Source organism: Thalassophryne amazonica, chromosome 1, assembly GCF_902500255.1.
Source record: "Thalassophryne amazonica chromosome 1, fThaAma1.1, whole genome shotgun sequence".
NCBI lineage: Eukaryota > Metazoa > Chordata > Actinopteri > Batrachoidiformes > Batrachoididae > Thalassophryne > Thalassophryne amazonica.
Genome location: NC_047103.1, coordinates 16,705,086 through 16,720,875, shown reverse-complemented (window position 1 = coordinate 16,720,875; position 15,790 = coordinate 16,705,086). Strand labels below are relative to the sequence as shown.

The 15,790-nt window shown below is 40.4% G+C and overlaps 1 protein-coding gene across 1 annotated transcript in view; it reads right to left on the bottom strand.

The window, feature by feature from the left end:
* gpr158a (G protein-coupled receptor 158a) overlaps positions 1–15,790 on the bottom strand; it is a 206,753-nt gene that overhangs the window by 155,359 nt on the left and 35,604 nt on the right.

Genomic DNA, 15,790 nt, shown 5'->3' with positions numbered 1-15,790 from the left:
GTTGTGCGTCTCCATGGTTACGGGTTGCTGACTACAGCATGAATCTCAACTGCTCACAGAGCATGGCTCCTCTGGGGAAGGAGAAACAGCGTTGGCTGTGGAGGTGTGCACGGAAAGTGGCCTGACCTCCGTTGATGTCACCGTGGTCAGACTTGGGCCTTCTCGTTCACAACTGGGTTCGCTGAAGGCAGCCTCTGCGCTCCGTGAATATTAGAGTGGCAGATTATTGTGAATAAAAGTGTCGACACGTCTAAAAAAAACTCTTGAGATTAGGGCTGTCACAATTATTACAATATTCGTCAATCGCGATTATTTTTCATATTCGCGATTATTTTTCATATTCGCAATTACCGTGAATTATTTGTTTTATCCACAAAGCATAAAACGACTCAGAATCTGACATCATTGTGCTGCAGCCTCGCTCTCGTCTTAAGGCGGGACAATAACATGGAGGCTGAAGAGCGATCCGTCCTGCCGTTTGGATAAGACGGCCGATTAAAACAGTGGCCGTGTTCTTCAAAAGCCGTCTAAAATGCGGAGCTGTCGGTGTGTGTGTGTGTGTGTGTGTGTGTGTGTGTGTGTGTGTGTGTGTGTGTGAGCGTGCGCGGAGTCAACAGGCTGCAGGCTGGGAGGGAAGGGGTGAGTGAGGGAGATTCCTGAATGGAAGCACGACACGTTACAGTCTGAGAACCATCAGTGCGCAGCAAGTGCGGAGCAGAGAGGATTTTAACCCGAGTGAACAAGTTAAAAAAAAAAAAAAAAAACAAAACATGAAGCTGCCTTTACTTCTCTCTGAACTTTCTCTAAAGGTGTGATTCTGCCGTTACCGTCCTGTTCACACCATGTGCGCGTCGTATGCTGAATTTATGAGATCATGAGATGAAATAAACGGTCAAATAGCTTTAAAAACATATTTAAAAAATGAGAATATATGAATGACTGAGCCACAAAAAACCCTGACATGGAGAAGCTGTGGTGATGTTCAGATGCACAGATCACAAAAAGCAGGTGAGAACTCTGAACTTTAACAGCTGTTACTTTCCAAAGGTATTAATTTGTTCAATATGGGCTTAATGCAGTGTTTAAGCACAAAACGTGACTGATGAGGAGAAACAATTTAAGAAATGCAACAGAAACAACCACAATTCAGAAAAAGTTGGGACTGTATGTAAAATGAAGATAAAAATAAAAATGTTGCACCATTCCCAGTTTCTCCACTCACAGAAGCCAACCGTTCTTCCAGAGTTGTGTAATTATACTACAATAGTAGAATATAAAGAAGGGGGAAAAAAAGAAAAAAATAGACAATATATTCGTCAATCGCAATTATTTGTCTGACAATTAATCGTCTCCAGAAATTCCTAATCGTGACAGCCCTACTTGAGATCAGAGCGCAAAATGCTTGAGGATTTTCGAAATGCGGTGTTTTCTGTATCGATATTCTATTGCAATAATTGGGTTTTGCGCAAAACCAGAGGTAATAGAATTATAATATTATTTTGGTTGGTGGTGTGCCGCAGGATTTTGTAAATATAAAAAGGGTGCCGCGGCTCAAAAAAGGTTGAAAATCACTGACCTAATGAACCCAATATTTCATGGTTTGTGTGGTCCACTTCCTTTCATTTGTTAAAATTCATCCATTCCTGTATTCCAGGACTGTAACACATTCCAAAACAAAAGTTGTTACACTAAAACATTTAGCACTTTAGTGTTAAAAAGACATTTTGGCATTGAGGATACAAACAATGAAGCTTTTCAGGTGTTATTTTGTTCCATTCTTCATGGTGTGCAGCAGTATAGCGTTATCATTGATGCATTTTTCCTTTCAAAATTTTCCGCATTCCCCATTAGGGACAAGCCAGAACTGCAAGCATGCCAATCCAATAAAAGACATGTGCAGAAGAGGTTACAATTTGCCAAAGAACACATCAACTGGCCTAAAGAGAAATGGAGGAATATTTTGTGGACTGATGAGAGTAAAATTGTTCTTTTTGGGTCCAAGGGCCGCAGACAGTTTGTGAGACGACCCCCAAACTCTGAATTCAAGCCACAGTTTACAGTGAAGACAGTGAAGGATGGTGGTGCAAGCATCATGATATGGGCATGTTTCTCCTACTATGGTGTTGGGCCTATATATCGCATACCAGGTATCATGGATCAGTTTGGATATGTCAAAATACTTGAAGAGGTCACGTTGCCTTATGCTGAAGAGGACATGCCCTTGAAATGGGTGTTTCAACAAGACAATGACCCCAAGCACACTAGTAAACAAGCAAAATCTTGGTTCCAAACCAACAAAATTAATGCCTTGCAGATGTGAAGAAATCACGAAAAACTGTGGTTATATAACTAAATACTAGTTTAGTGATTCACAGGATTGCTAAAAAAGCAGTTTGAACATAATAGTTTTGAGTTTGTAGCGTCAACAGCAGATGCTACTATTATTATGAACACCCTCTTTTCCTGGAGTAATCTTTTTAGTCACATAGCACTACTATTATTCTGAATACTACTGTATGCACGCATATGCATGCACAAAGGCCACTTGGCTTTTAATATCTAAATTATTAATATGGTTTACTTACCATTTTGGTCCTTGTGTTCGTAAAGACGTGTGCCTTGTTGTCATAACAAAACTGCAAGAGTAAAAACTTGCAAACAAGAAAGAATTTAGGTGCTCGTGGTTGTAAAACTCCAAATGGAAGTGGAATGGTTTGAGATCAAGTGTTATGCAAAAGACTTTCTATTCTGATGGGGTAAAACTAGAGTATGACTTGAAGGTGAATATTAACATTGATGCACATTGAAGATGGCGCTAAAGTCGCGTAAATATTGACATTTTGCTGCCAAGGTAATGGAAGCCCAAAATCTAACTTATTTGCATGTTCAACATCCGTAGTTTTTGTGCACTCGGGTGGACACACCCCAAATTGCATATTCATTAAGACAAACAAATATTGGAAAGACACAATCCTTAGTGCACACCATTAATAAATCAGCATGCACATCTTTTTGCAGGAGTTATGTGTTTGCACACGTTTTTACACACATAAACCTGATTTAAATTAGGAGCTGCATTTCATATAGACTTCACATACCTAGCAACAGATTGCGCACCTTTTTTTTTTATCTTTGATCCACCTCGCGTATGCACTCTGCACAAAACACATTCATCGTGAGGAAAATGTTCTCTTTACAGTAGTGTTCAGAAAAGTAGTAGTGCTATTTGACTAAATAGTTTAATCCAGGTTTTGCGTATATTTCTTATTGTTACATGGGAATCAAGGTACCAGTAGATTCAGTAGATTCTCACAAATCCAACAAGACCAAGCATTCATGATATGCACACTCTTAAGGCTATGAATTTGGGCTATTAGTAAAAAAAAGTAGAAAACGGGGTGTTCACAATAATAGTAGCATCTGCTGTTGATGCTACAAACTCAAAACTATTATGTTCAAACTGCTTTTTTAGCAATCCTGTGAATCACTAAACTAGTATTTAGTTGTATAACCACAGTTTTTCATGATTTCTTCACATCTGCGAGGCATTCATTTTGTTGGCTTGGAACCAAGATTTTGCTCGTTTACTAGTGTGCTTGGGGTCATTGTCTTGTTGAAACACCCATTTCAAGGGCATGTCCTCTTCAGCATAAGGCAACGTGACCTCTTCAAGTATTGACGAACTCACTAACTGAATGCCACACTACTATTATTGTGAACACCCCCTTTTCTACCTTTTTTTACTAATAGCCCAATTTCATAGCCTTAAGAGTGTGCATATCATGAATGCTTGGTCTTGTTGGATTTGTGAGAATCTACTGAATCTACTGGTACCTTGTTTCCCATTTAACAATAAGAAATATACTCAAAACCTGGATTAATCTTTTTAGTCACATTTTTAGCACTACTATTATTCTGAACACTACTGTACAAGTATTATTTCTCTTGTGAAACCCCAGTCTTTAAAGAGTATTCATTAAACGGGCCATTACTTAATTTTCCTAATGGAGTATGAGAGCCAACATTACCAGCAAAGACAAAAGAACAACCACCGGCAGTGGTAAATAGATGTGCATACATAATAACAAGCAAACATTTGCAAGTAAACATAAATCAAATCAGCTTCTGCTGTTTTATTATGTGTGATTGCAACAGTATCGGCTGAACCCCCCGAGAGTTGACCCGCATCCTCAACCCACATACACCATTTCTCTCCTGGCAAAAAGAAACAAACAAAAAAAAAAGGTTGTGAGAAAATCTATTCTGGCTGTAACGTTTATGGAAAAGTTGCTGTGTGGTAGCTGTGACTTACTCTTCAGTAGGAATGTGTTGTGAAAGAGTCCGTAACAGCTTGCAGTCAGACAGAGTTCACCAAACGGGCAGTCGTGATACAAATTACCAACATAGTTTTGTCTGTGCAGTCTTGTGGAATGGGCGAAGATGAAATGTTTGTGACATAACTTCTTACAGGATCTGCCACAGCTAATGTGGGGACAACATGGGACTAAACGTGACACACACATAGCTAGTGTCACAACTTTATGGTTAAAGCTGCAGTCTGTAGGATTTAGTGCCATCCTGTGGTGAGGTTGCAATTTGCGTTTTATACCAGTGTCACATAATCCCAGAAGATGTGCTGTAGAATGACAATCATTTGTGTGTTTTGTATGTAGCTATCCATGGTCCTGAATATAGACTGTGGCACAGGTGCAGGACTTTCTACTTATATTTCTGTGGCACAGAAAGACAGGATAAATGTCACATATAATTTTATTTTGACAGTGGATGTTTGACTGTGTTAAAAATTAGCCACTATTTTTTAATGTTTAATCATAGTCTTATCTGTGTTAAGGAAGAGTACGTGTGAAAATAAAGAAATGCATACTCAAACAGTTCACGCAGAATGACTCAATCAAATTTCTGTGCATCTTCAATGATTGTGCAACACTAGCTCAGCTAGCAGCAAGGGTTCAAACGTGCTAAATTACACATGCAATTTCAGCCCCTGAAATTTCTTTTAGCCTTGATAAATCGTGTTATGTGTGCAAACCTATTTCCATGTTCCACATACTGCACACTTGGGTGGACACACTCCAAATTGCACATTTATGAAGACAAACATGTTAAATGGACACTACGTGCTAGTTTGCTAATTTGAAATTCACAAACTCTGGGAAGGAATGGATTATTATCATGGCCTTCCGGATTGGGTCTTTTCAACTTGAAGCTTTGTGCCACTGTCAAGCAAAGGCTGATTTCTTTCTGTTATGTATCTCCAAGGCTTCATCTTTGCCATTGTGATTGTTTTAGTCTCGCTATTATCTCATGGACTGTGAGAGTTCAATGTGGTTGCCTATGTCATGTCTACTCATGGAGCAAATAGGAGAAATCACTGCTAGACAATCTTAATAAACTTAACAGTTATTAATTTTAAAAAACTAGTTCTTTGTGTTTAGCAGTGGACTGCAAAGCAGATTTACAGTTGCACACCACCACCTACTGTATCGGGGTATAATCGTTCTGAAATCATCTCTTCTCACATTTTGTGAAACTTGTCCAAGTCTTTGTTCCCTTCTGGAAATACACATATTATCACATCGTTAGTTTCATGAGTTGATGCCTGTATTCCGAAATCAACTCCTCTCACATTTTTAGGAGGATTTTCATGAAACTTGTGTCAGAATGTTCAATGGCGCACACCCAAATCTCCTCAGATCCCTTAATGTTACAAACTGGATTTAGCCTAACTGCTTTGCATGCAGACTAACTGATAAAAACAAGTGTTTCATATCCATCTGGGACAAACATGGGGACGCCTGATGGAACGTTCTGTTATTGCTTATCACGCTGACACAAACAAGTTCATCACAAAGTTTTGATATGACACATGCTGCTTGAACAAACAACGCGATCATATCCCCCGCTTACCATGCCGATGCACCAGTTAGCAGCCAATCACATAGTGCCACTGATACACAATGGCAGGGCAAGACCGCCCACCTGGGGGCGGTCAAATGCAGGAATAAGAAGAGCTCAGGCCTAAGATGGGGGCTCTTCTGTTGCGGACAGTGCATGTGGTGACTTTCCGCTCCTGGAAGACCCCAGCACTGCCTGAGATGACTCTGTTCTCAGTGTAGGCATCTCTCAATAGAACATCTGTTTATTTGAAGTCCGTCTCCTGTCAGTTCTTGAGTTCATTCACCACATAAAACTACCGGGTGGGGTTCAGGCAGGTAGAAAAACCCCAACACTTGGTACAAGCCCTTGTTATAGGTTCGTAATACACATCTGTTGTTCTACTTGGACCCATTTTATGAAAGTTATGGCTGTTGATTAAAAAATCTAGACACTGTCAGTTTCATGAGTTGGTGTCTGCATTCTGACATCAACTATCACATATCTTGAAATGTTCTCAGAATGGAGCAAGGACTTGAACTAAAGCAGCATTAGCCAGCGGGGGATATTGTGCTCTCAGAACACTCTTCTTTTTACAGAAATTGCCGGCAATTCTGTAACTACTCTTCACACTGCTACTAAACTAAAATTAAAGAGAATATTGTTGTTTGAGTTGTGGATCATGTTGCAGGGTTGGTCTGAAAAATTTCTTTAGACTTCATAACTCTAGAAAGATTTAACTATTCTTGTGACACACAGATTATAGTATACCACAATATTACCCTCGGCTGTAGTAATGGAACAACTTGCAATTAACACCATTTCATGAAAAATACAATATTAAGATACAGATGGAAATAAATACTATTTGTAGTGGACACATGTGAGTATACTTTGACAAAATGTGAGAGTTCTACCACACATGCACCAAAGATAAATTGGTCTAATCGTTGCTGTTGCCCTTTGGTAAAGGAGTCTTCATGCCTCCGTCAGCTCAGACCATGAAAATGATCAACAAACCAAAGTGATTATTGTGTCAAATAGTTCTGCTGCAGGAACGTGGCATCGTAGTTTTCCTGCTGTTAGCTGCCGCAGGAGCTTTAAACGCCCTGACTGCTCTTATGCTCATGAAAACACGTTTGTCAGAAGCTCTATTTATAACACATTTGATCAGTTCTTCTCTCTGAAAAATATTTAATTAACACGTTGACGGATGTTGAGTTGCAAAATGTTCACGACATGCTGGCAGTAATTTATTTTACAATGCTGAACAAAACAGAGTAGAACAAGGCAGTTAGAATGACAAACAACAGGTATCAGTCATAGTGGTGGCAGCAGACTAAGCAGCTCATCCCACACTTCCCTATCCTAGGCCAAGTCCTCAAACTCTTCCTGGGGGTGGGGGCTCCTGAAGCATGGGAAACATAATCTTTACAGCATGTCCTGAATCTTCCCCGGGACATAGTGCCAGTTGGATGTACCTGGAAGTTCTCTCTAGGGAGACGACCAGGAGGCATCCTCACCAGATGCAGGAACCACCTCAACTGGCTCCTTTCGATGGGAAGATGCAGCAGCTCTAAGCTCTCTAAAATTGTTGAGTTTCTCACACTGTTGCAGAGTCTAAGCCCAGATACCCAACAGAGGAATCTCATTTCTGATACATGTGTTGGTGACCTTGTTCTTTCGACTCCTACCCTTACTCATGACCAGAGATCAGGACAGGAGCGTAAACCAACAGTCTCACCTTCTAGCTCAGTTCTCGCTTCACCACGACTGTTCAGTACAGCGTCCAAACATCAGGTGCATCCCCAAGCTGTTTATCAATCTCACATTCCAACTTACCCCCACTCATGAACAAACACCTCCACTCGGGTCAATATCTCTCCCCTGACCCAGAGGGGACAATCCGTCCTTTTCCAACAGAGGGCCACAGTCTCAGACTGGCCCTCTGATCATCTGTGTGTCACGTAATGTGGACAAAAGGACGTGGGAGGAGTCTGCCAGAGAACAGACTGACCTCGCTGGGCTATTCCAGAGTCCACCTCCATGTGTTTGACAGTTTGGTGGAAGTCAGCATGAAAAACATAAATTTTGATCTTTTGTCCAAAACAATTGACCTTTTGGTAAATTTGATCTCACTAGAGTTATTCTCAAAACCATCTCCGTATGTGCGTCACGTTTAGTGCAAATCGGGGGAAAGTTCAATGTTGACATTTGACTTCAATGACCTTGACCCCAGTGATTGAGCTTCAGCACCCGGTTTACCACACCTGGGCAATTCAGGAACCCATCTACATATGTGTACCAAGTTTGGTGCAAATTAACCTTTGACCCCAGTGACCTTCACCCCAAAGATTCATCTTTGCTAAATTTGATCTCACCTGAGGACTCGCCTACGTATTTGTCACTTTTGGTGTCCACCATCCATTTGACTTGACCTCAATGACCTTCTGTGTTGCCCAAACCAAGTCTTAAAGGTCAACTCTTGGGCTGACCATCATCCACATATCAAATTTAGTGGAAAATGTCAAATGGCCTAGGAGGAGTCGAGGAGCCCACGGGCAGACAGACAGACAGGCACTGCTCAAATTTGATCATATGTCTGTGAATAAACAAAATGAAACGACATATTCACTTCAGCGTTCACTGAAAAAATTCTGAAATGTGTGGGCAGCGAGTCAGACGTTTGGAACCACGCGACCGTATGAGTTGTGACACATGAACGCTCAAATTATATCCCAGCCGTGACAAACATGACAACTGGAATATTCAGCTGCAGTATTAGCCGGGACAGTGAGGCGTATAAACGCCTTGTCCCATCTACCGCTGAAGTGCGGTTTCCACAGCAACACATTAGTTGGTCCATCTGCTGTATTAGCTGTGCTAATAAATACAGAGCAGAGAGTTGTTGACTTATAACTTTTGTGAAGGGAAAACTTGTGGTTTGGCCAGTGTTCACATCATATAAAGGTGCAATTCCTTTCAGTTTGTGTTTTTTATTTTTTACAATTAAAGACATTCATAATTTTGTTCCTTGATATTCAGATAAAGGATACATAATCCTGTATCTCCAGTAGAATCCAAACTTCCCTTAGAATTTTGACCCACATGGGTCAAACTGCAGCGGCAGTACTCCACGGCTTGCTTTCTGTGGGAATGTTACTAGGGATGGGACCGATCCGATCCCAGATCGGTATCGGGTTCTGATACCGACGTAATTCATGTAATGGAAAACACCGATCCGGAGAAGAGCCACTGTTGGTGTTTGCTCTCTGCTTGTTTATTGCCGAGCGTGAGGAGGCGGTAGGTTTTTTTTGCCTGGCTCTCGGGTTCAAATTTTCTGTTCACCAAACACGGATTTTCTGAAAAATTAACTGAATTGTTGCTGAAAATGAGTGGTAAAAAGTTAGCCACTTTTGCAGTTGAAAGGCTTCATGTTTCCAAAAAGGTCGAAGTTTGACAGGCACGAAAACAGCGAGAGAGAAAGAAAAAGAGAGAAAGAGGGAGATAGAGAAAGAGAGAGAGAGAGACAGGCAGAAAGAGAGACAGGCACACAGAGAGAGGGAGAGAGACAGAGGACTTAATTTTTAATTTTTACTCTGTAACACTTGCTTTGACAATGTAAACAAATGTCTCCCATATTAATGAAGCTCCACTGAAATTGAAAATTGAGGAGAGAAAGAGACAGAGAGTGCTGTCTTTTCTCTTTAAGTCTATAAAAATAAGGCTATAAAAGTCTATAAAAAATAAAAGTACTTAATTCTTTCACCAAAACATCAAATCTAGGCTTTCATCTTAGATTCACTTTCTGGCAAATCGTAGCTGAACTTTCAGGTCTCCTTTTTAAGAAACTCCTCATATAAAATCAAAAATAATGATAATAATAATTATATTAAAGCAAACAGAGCTCTGGTATCGGATCGGAAAGTATTGGTGTCGGCAGATATCCAAATTCAGGTATCGGGATCGGATCAGAAGTGAAAAATTGTGGATCAATGCATCCCTAAACGTTATGGATGCATATGGTGCTTTTCTGAACTTCAGAAGGTAAACCTGGTCAGCATCACAGCTGCCAAGTCGACTTAGAACACATAACTTTTTAAAAGCTGTGATTAAAAAATAAAAATCACAGGTTGCATTTCTGGGGATCTTGTTTATAAAAATATCAATGTTTGATCACAAAATATGATAAGAAACGTTATTTTAAGTGCATCATCAGTATTTACCCCAATGCATTGATGAACATTGTCATCTGCAAGATAAATTATGATGATGCAAAGTCATTATTTTTGCCACTTAATCCACTCCCCAGAATAAACATTACTATCAATCAATCAATCAATTTTTTTATATAGCGCCAAATCACAACAAACAGTTGCCCCAAGGCGCTTTATATTGTAAGGCAAGGCCATACAATAATTATGTAAAACCCCAACGGTCAAAACGACCCCCTGTGAGCAAGCACTTGGCTACAGTGGGAAGGAAAAACTCCCTTTTAACAGGAAGAAACCTCCAGCAGAACCAGGCTCAGGGAGGGGCAGTCTTCTGCTGGGACTGGTTGGGGCTGAGGGAGAGAACCAGGAAAAAGACATGCTGTGGAGGGGAGCAGAGATCGATCACTAATGATTAAATGCAGAGTGGTGCATACAGAGCAAAAAGAGAAAGAAACAGTGCATCATGGGAACCCCCCAGCAGTTTATGTCTATAGCAGCATAACTAAGGGATGGTTCAGGGTCACCTGATCCAGCCCTAACTATAAGCTTTAGCAAAAAGGAACATTTTAAGCCTAATCTTAAAAGTAGAGAGGGTGTCTGTCTCCCTGATCTGAATTGGGAGCTGGTTCCACAGGAGAGGAGCCTGAAAGCTGAAGGCTCTGCCTCCCATTCTACTCTTACAAACCCTAGGAACTACAAGTAAGCCTGCAGTCTGAGAGCGAAGCGCTCTATTGGGGTGATATGGTACTACGAGGTCCCTAAGATAAGATGGGACCTGATTATTCAAAACCTTATAAGTAAGAAGAAGAATTTTAAATTCTATTCTAGAATTAACAGGAAGCCAATGAAGAGAGGCCAATATGGGTGAGATATGCTCTCTCCTTCTAGTCCCCGTCAGTACTCTAGCTGCAGCATTTTGAATTAACTGAAGGCTTTTTAGGGAACTTTTAGGACAACCTGATAATAATGAATTACAATAGTCCAGCCTAGAGGAAATAAATGCATGAATTAGTTTTTCAGCATCACTCTGAGACAAGACCTTTCTGATTTAGAGATATTGCGTAAATGCAAAAAAGCAGTCCTACATATTTGTTTAATATGCGCTTTGAATGACATATCCTGATCAAAAATGACTCCAAGATTTCTCACAGTATTACTAGAGGTCAGGGTAATGCCATCCAGAGTAAGGATCTGGTTAGACACCATGTTTCTAAGATTTGTGGGGCCAAGTACAATAACTTCAGTTTTATCTGAGTTTAAAAACAGGAAATTAGAGGTCATCCATGTCTTTATGTCTGTAAGACAATCCTGCAGTTTAGCTAATTGGTGTGTGTCCTCTGGCTTCATTGATAGATAAAGCTGGGTATCATCTGCGTAACAATGAAAATTTAAGCAATACAGTCTAATAATACTGCCTAAGGGAAGCATGTATAAAGTGAATAAAATTGGTCCTAGCACAGAACCTTGTGGAACTCCATAATTAACTTTAGTCTGTGAAGAAGATTCCCCATTTACATGAACAAATTGTAATCTATTAGACAAATATGATTCAAACCACCGCAGCGCAGTGCCTTTAATACCTATGGCATGCTCTAATCTCTGTAATAAAATTTTATGGTCAACAGTATCAAAGCAGCACTGAGGTCCAACAGAACAAGCACAGAGACGAGTCCACTGTCCGAGGCCATAAGAAGATCATTTGTAACCTTCACTAATGCTGTTTCTGTACTATGATGAATTCTAAAACCTGACTGAACTCTTCAAATAGACCATTCCTCTGCAGATGATCAGTTAGCTGTTTTACAACTACCCTTTCAAGAATTTTTGAGAGAAAAGGAAGGTTGGAGATTGGCCTATAATTAGCTAAGATAGCTGGGTCAAGTGATGGCTTTTTAAGTAATGGTTTAATTACTGCCACCTTAAAAGCCTGTGGTACATAGCCAACTAACAAAGATAGATTGATCATATTTAAGATCGAAGCATTAAATAATGGTAGGGCTTCCTTGAGCAGCCTGGTAGGAATGGGGTCTAATAAACATGTTGATGGTTTGGAGGAAGTAACTAATGAAAATAACTCAGACAGAACAATCGGAGAGAAAGAGTCTAACCAAATACCGGCATCACTGAAAGCAGCCAAAGATAACGATACGTCTTTGGGATGGTTATGAGTAATTTTTTCTCTAATAGTTAAAATTTTGTTAGCAAAGAAAGTCATGAAGTCATTACTAGTTAAAGTTAATGGAATACTCAGCTCAATAGAGCTCTGACTCTTTGTCAGCCTGGCTACAGTGCTGAAAAGAAACCTGGGGTTGTTCTTATTTTCTTCAATTAGTGATGAGTAGAAAGATGTCCTAGCTTTACGGAGGGCTTTTTTATAGAGCAACAGACTCTTTTTCCAGGCTAAGTGAAGATCTTCTAAGTTAGTGAGACGCCATTTCCTCTCCAACTTACGGGTTATCTGCTTTAAGCTGCGAGTTTGTGAGTTATACCACGGAGTCAGGCACTTCTGATTTAAAGCTCTCTTTTTCAGAGGAGCTACAGCATCCAAAGTTGTCTTCAATGAGGATGTAAAACTATTGACGAGATACTCTATCTCCCTTACAGAGTTTAGGTAGCTACTCTGCACTGTGTTGGTATATGGCATTAGAGAACATAAAGAAGGAATCATATCCTTAAACCTAGTTACAGTGCTTTCTGAAAGATTTCTAGTGTAATGAAACTTATTCCCCACTGCTGAGTAGTCCATCAGAGTAAATGTAAATGTTATTAAGAAATGATCAGACAGAAGGGAGTTTTCAGGGAATACTGTTAAGTCTTCTATTTCCATACCATAAGTCAGAACAAGATCTAAGATATGATTAAAGTGGTGGGTGGACTCATTTACTTTTTGAGCAAAGCCAATTGAGTCTAATAATAGATTAAATGCAGTGTTGAGGCTGTCATTCTCAGCATCTGTGTGGATGTTAAAATCACCCACTATAATGATCTTATCTGAGCTAAGCACTAAGTCAGACAAAAGGTCTGAAAATTCACAGAGAAACTCACAGTAACGACCAGGTGGACGATAGATAATAACAAATAAAACTGGTTTACTGGCAATAAACATTTCTGTAATTTTTTGATGCACCCCAGAAATAAAGTTATTATAACTAGACTTCCTTTAAATTGCAAGTACACTTGCACTCATTATCATGATTATTATTATTTCAGTCATTACCCAAAGTTCATGACCATCAGTGAGGACAGAAGCATAAACTGACTGGTAAATTGAGAGTCTCACCTTCTGTCTCATAGTGGAGCAGATAACTAACAATTGTTCATTTCTGGAAACGAGCACCAAAACTGGCACACAGACAGTAGTCTTTTGAAAAAACTTACTGGCCACTTGAATTTTCAATAGGCGGCCAGGTAGGCGTCAACAGAAGAATTACACAGGAGTCAAAATGATCCAATCATACTGAAAACTCACTCGCTCACTCATATTCATCCTCTTACTCCAATCTTGCTGTTTTTACCCCATAACTCCATAACATTCAGTCATAGATAGTCCAAAGTCCTTTTTGAAATCTTTATGATCAGACAAATAATGTGGTATAGTTTTCAATTGGAGCTTTTTTAAATTTTGACCCCTGTGCATGAGATGAGATTTATTGTCATTGTCATTACACGAGTGCAACAACAACGAAATTACGTTTACACTCCAATTACCTCAGGCAAGATACAGCAATTTAGCCACAAGTATTACTTGTTGACTGTAATAATGGCACACATCAGAATTAAAGACAACACATACACATTTGACATTGTTTATGTGTACTAAACTTGAAGCAGTCCGTCATCCAAATTGAGGTAAAGTGGGTGAAGGCTGCAGCAGGAGGGGCCCGCGCTGCCCAGCTTGGGGAGTTGAAGGCTGCAGCAGTAAAAACTGCGCTACCTTCGAGGTGGCAGGGAGGAAGCCAGGGTGAGGGGAGTGGAGAGACACGGGGGGGGGGGGAATAGGGATGGAGGGAGGGAGACATGTACCATGTGCAGATGAGTTAAGTTTCTGTCAGTTTCGTGTAATTCTTCAGTTGACCCCTACCTGGCTGACAATTGAAAATTCAAGTGCCCAGTCGGAGTTTTCAAGAGAGTCATTTCTACGGAGTAGTTGTGCCGAATTTGGTGCTTGTTTCACCATTTGAAAGATTCCTCTGTCAATATTCTATTATCTACTGCACCATCACCTCCTTCTTCACTTGACGGTCCGGTACAACGTCCATAAAACATCAGATGGACTCTGAGTAGAGCCGCTGCTTCTTCGCATCAAAAGCAGCCAGCTGAGCTGGTTTTGAACATCTAGTTAAGATGCCCCCCGGGTCATCTCCCTAAGGAAGTCTTCCAGGCACATGTAACAGGGAGGAGGGAAGACCCAGGACATGCTGGAGGGATTATATTTCCAAAATGGATTGTGAACACCTCAGGATCCCTCGGGAAGAGTAACAGGACTTGATCAAGGATAGGGAAGTGTGGGATGAGCTGCTTGGTCTGCAGCCACTGTGACTGGGACCCAGATAAGTGGCAGAAAATAAATTCATGAATTATTATTATTATTAGTCCAGTTTGCAGTATTATGTAAAACTGCATTTATGGAATAACATGAATCACCACAAGAGTTATAAAATTCTTCATTGTGTTCTGAATTTGGAATATTTCATATTTATGGAACTTACACAGTTATTGATGGAGAAAGCCTACTGTCACGCCTGTGACAACATATATAATATGACACAAGATATGATACGTGACATAAGTGCCAGGCCCATATTTCTCTGTCTTCTGTGCACTTGCACTCACGCTGATAAATAGTGCTGGTGTGGCATGTTCTGCAGGTGCTGGTTTCCTGGAGCCAGCTCCCCGTGGGCCCCAGCCAAGCGCAGAGCTTTTTGCCTGCACTTCAGTTATTAATAACTGCTGCTCTGGGCCTGCCTCGGGGCAAACTGACCTCGCTGTACTGCACTCCACTGCTGCTTGTTTTGCTGAAAAATTGGCCCCAATTCAATTCACCGTTATACAATAAGGTTGGAAACACACTTATACATCAGTTCAGTGACACATACAAGAACACACAATATGAACATCTGTTTAAAGGTTCACTGTCAGCTTAAACATTCATATTTTATTTTAAGTGAGAATAAAGATGTACGGTGGTCAGTCACTGCACTGACTTGCCAACTGTGGCTAGCTAGTTAGCATGACGGTTAACCAGAAAAAAGAATTCTCAACGTCGGCGCTACGTCACTTCCAGCGAAGTGGCCACTTCGAAGGCGAGAATTCATACTTCTGCGACTGGCCACTCGGTGACAACACGCTCTGGTTATCAGCGTTGTATAGTAACAAAGTAAAAATACTTCACTACTGTACTTAAGTACGTTTTGGGAGACTTTGTACTTTACTGGAGTTTTTTTTTAAATTCAGCTTACTTTCACTTTTACTTCACTACATTTCCGATCTTAATTGCATACGTCTACTCCGATACATTTTCTATGCTCATCACTCGTTACAAAAAAAAAAAAACAAAAAAAAAACACACACACGAAAAAAATCGTGTTTTCACCCAGAGACACCACCAGTTACTAGTGACTGCAACGAAGTCAGGCCAATTTGTCATGAGGCTTTTTTGCAGTTGCGCACTTGGGGGGTGT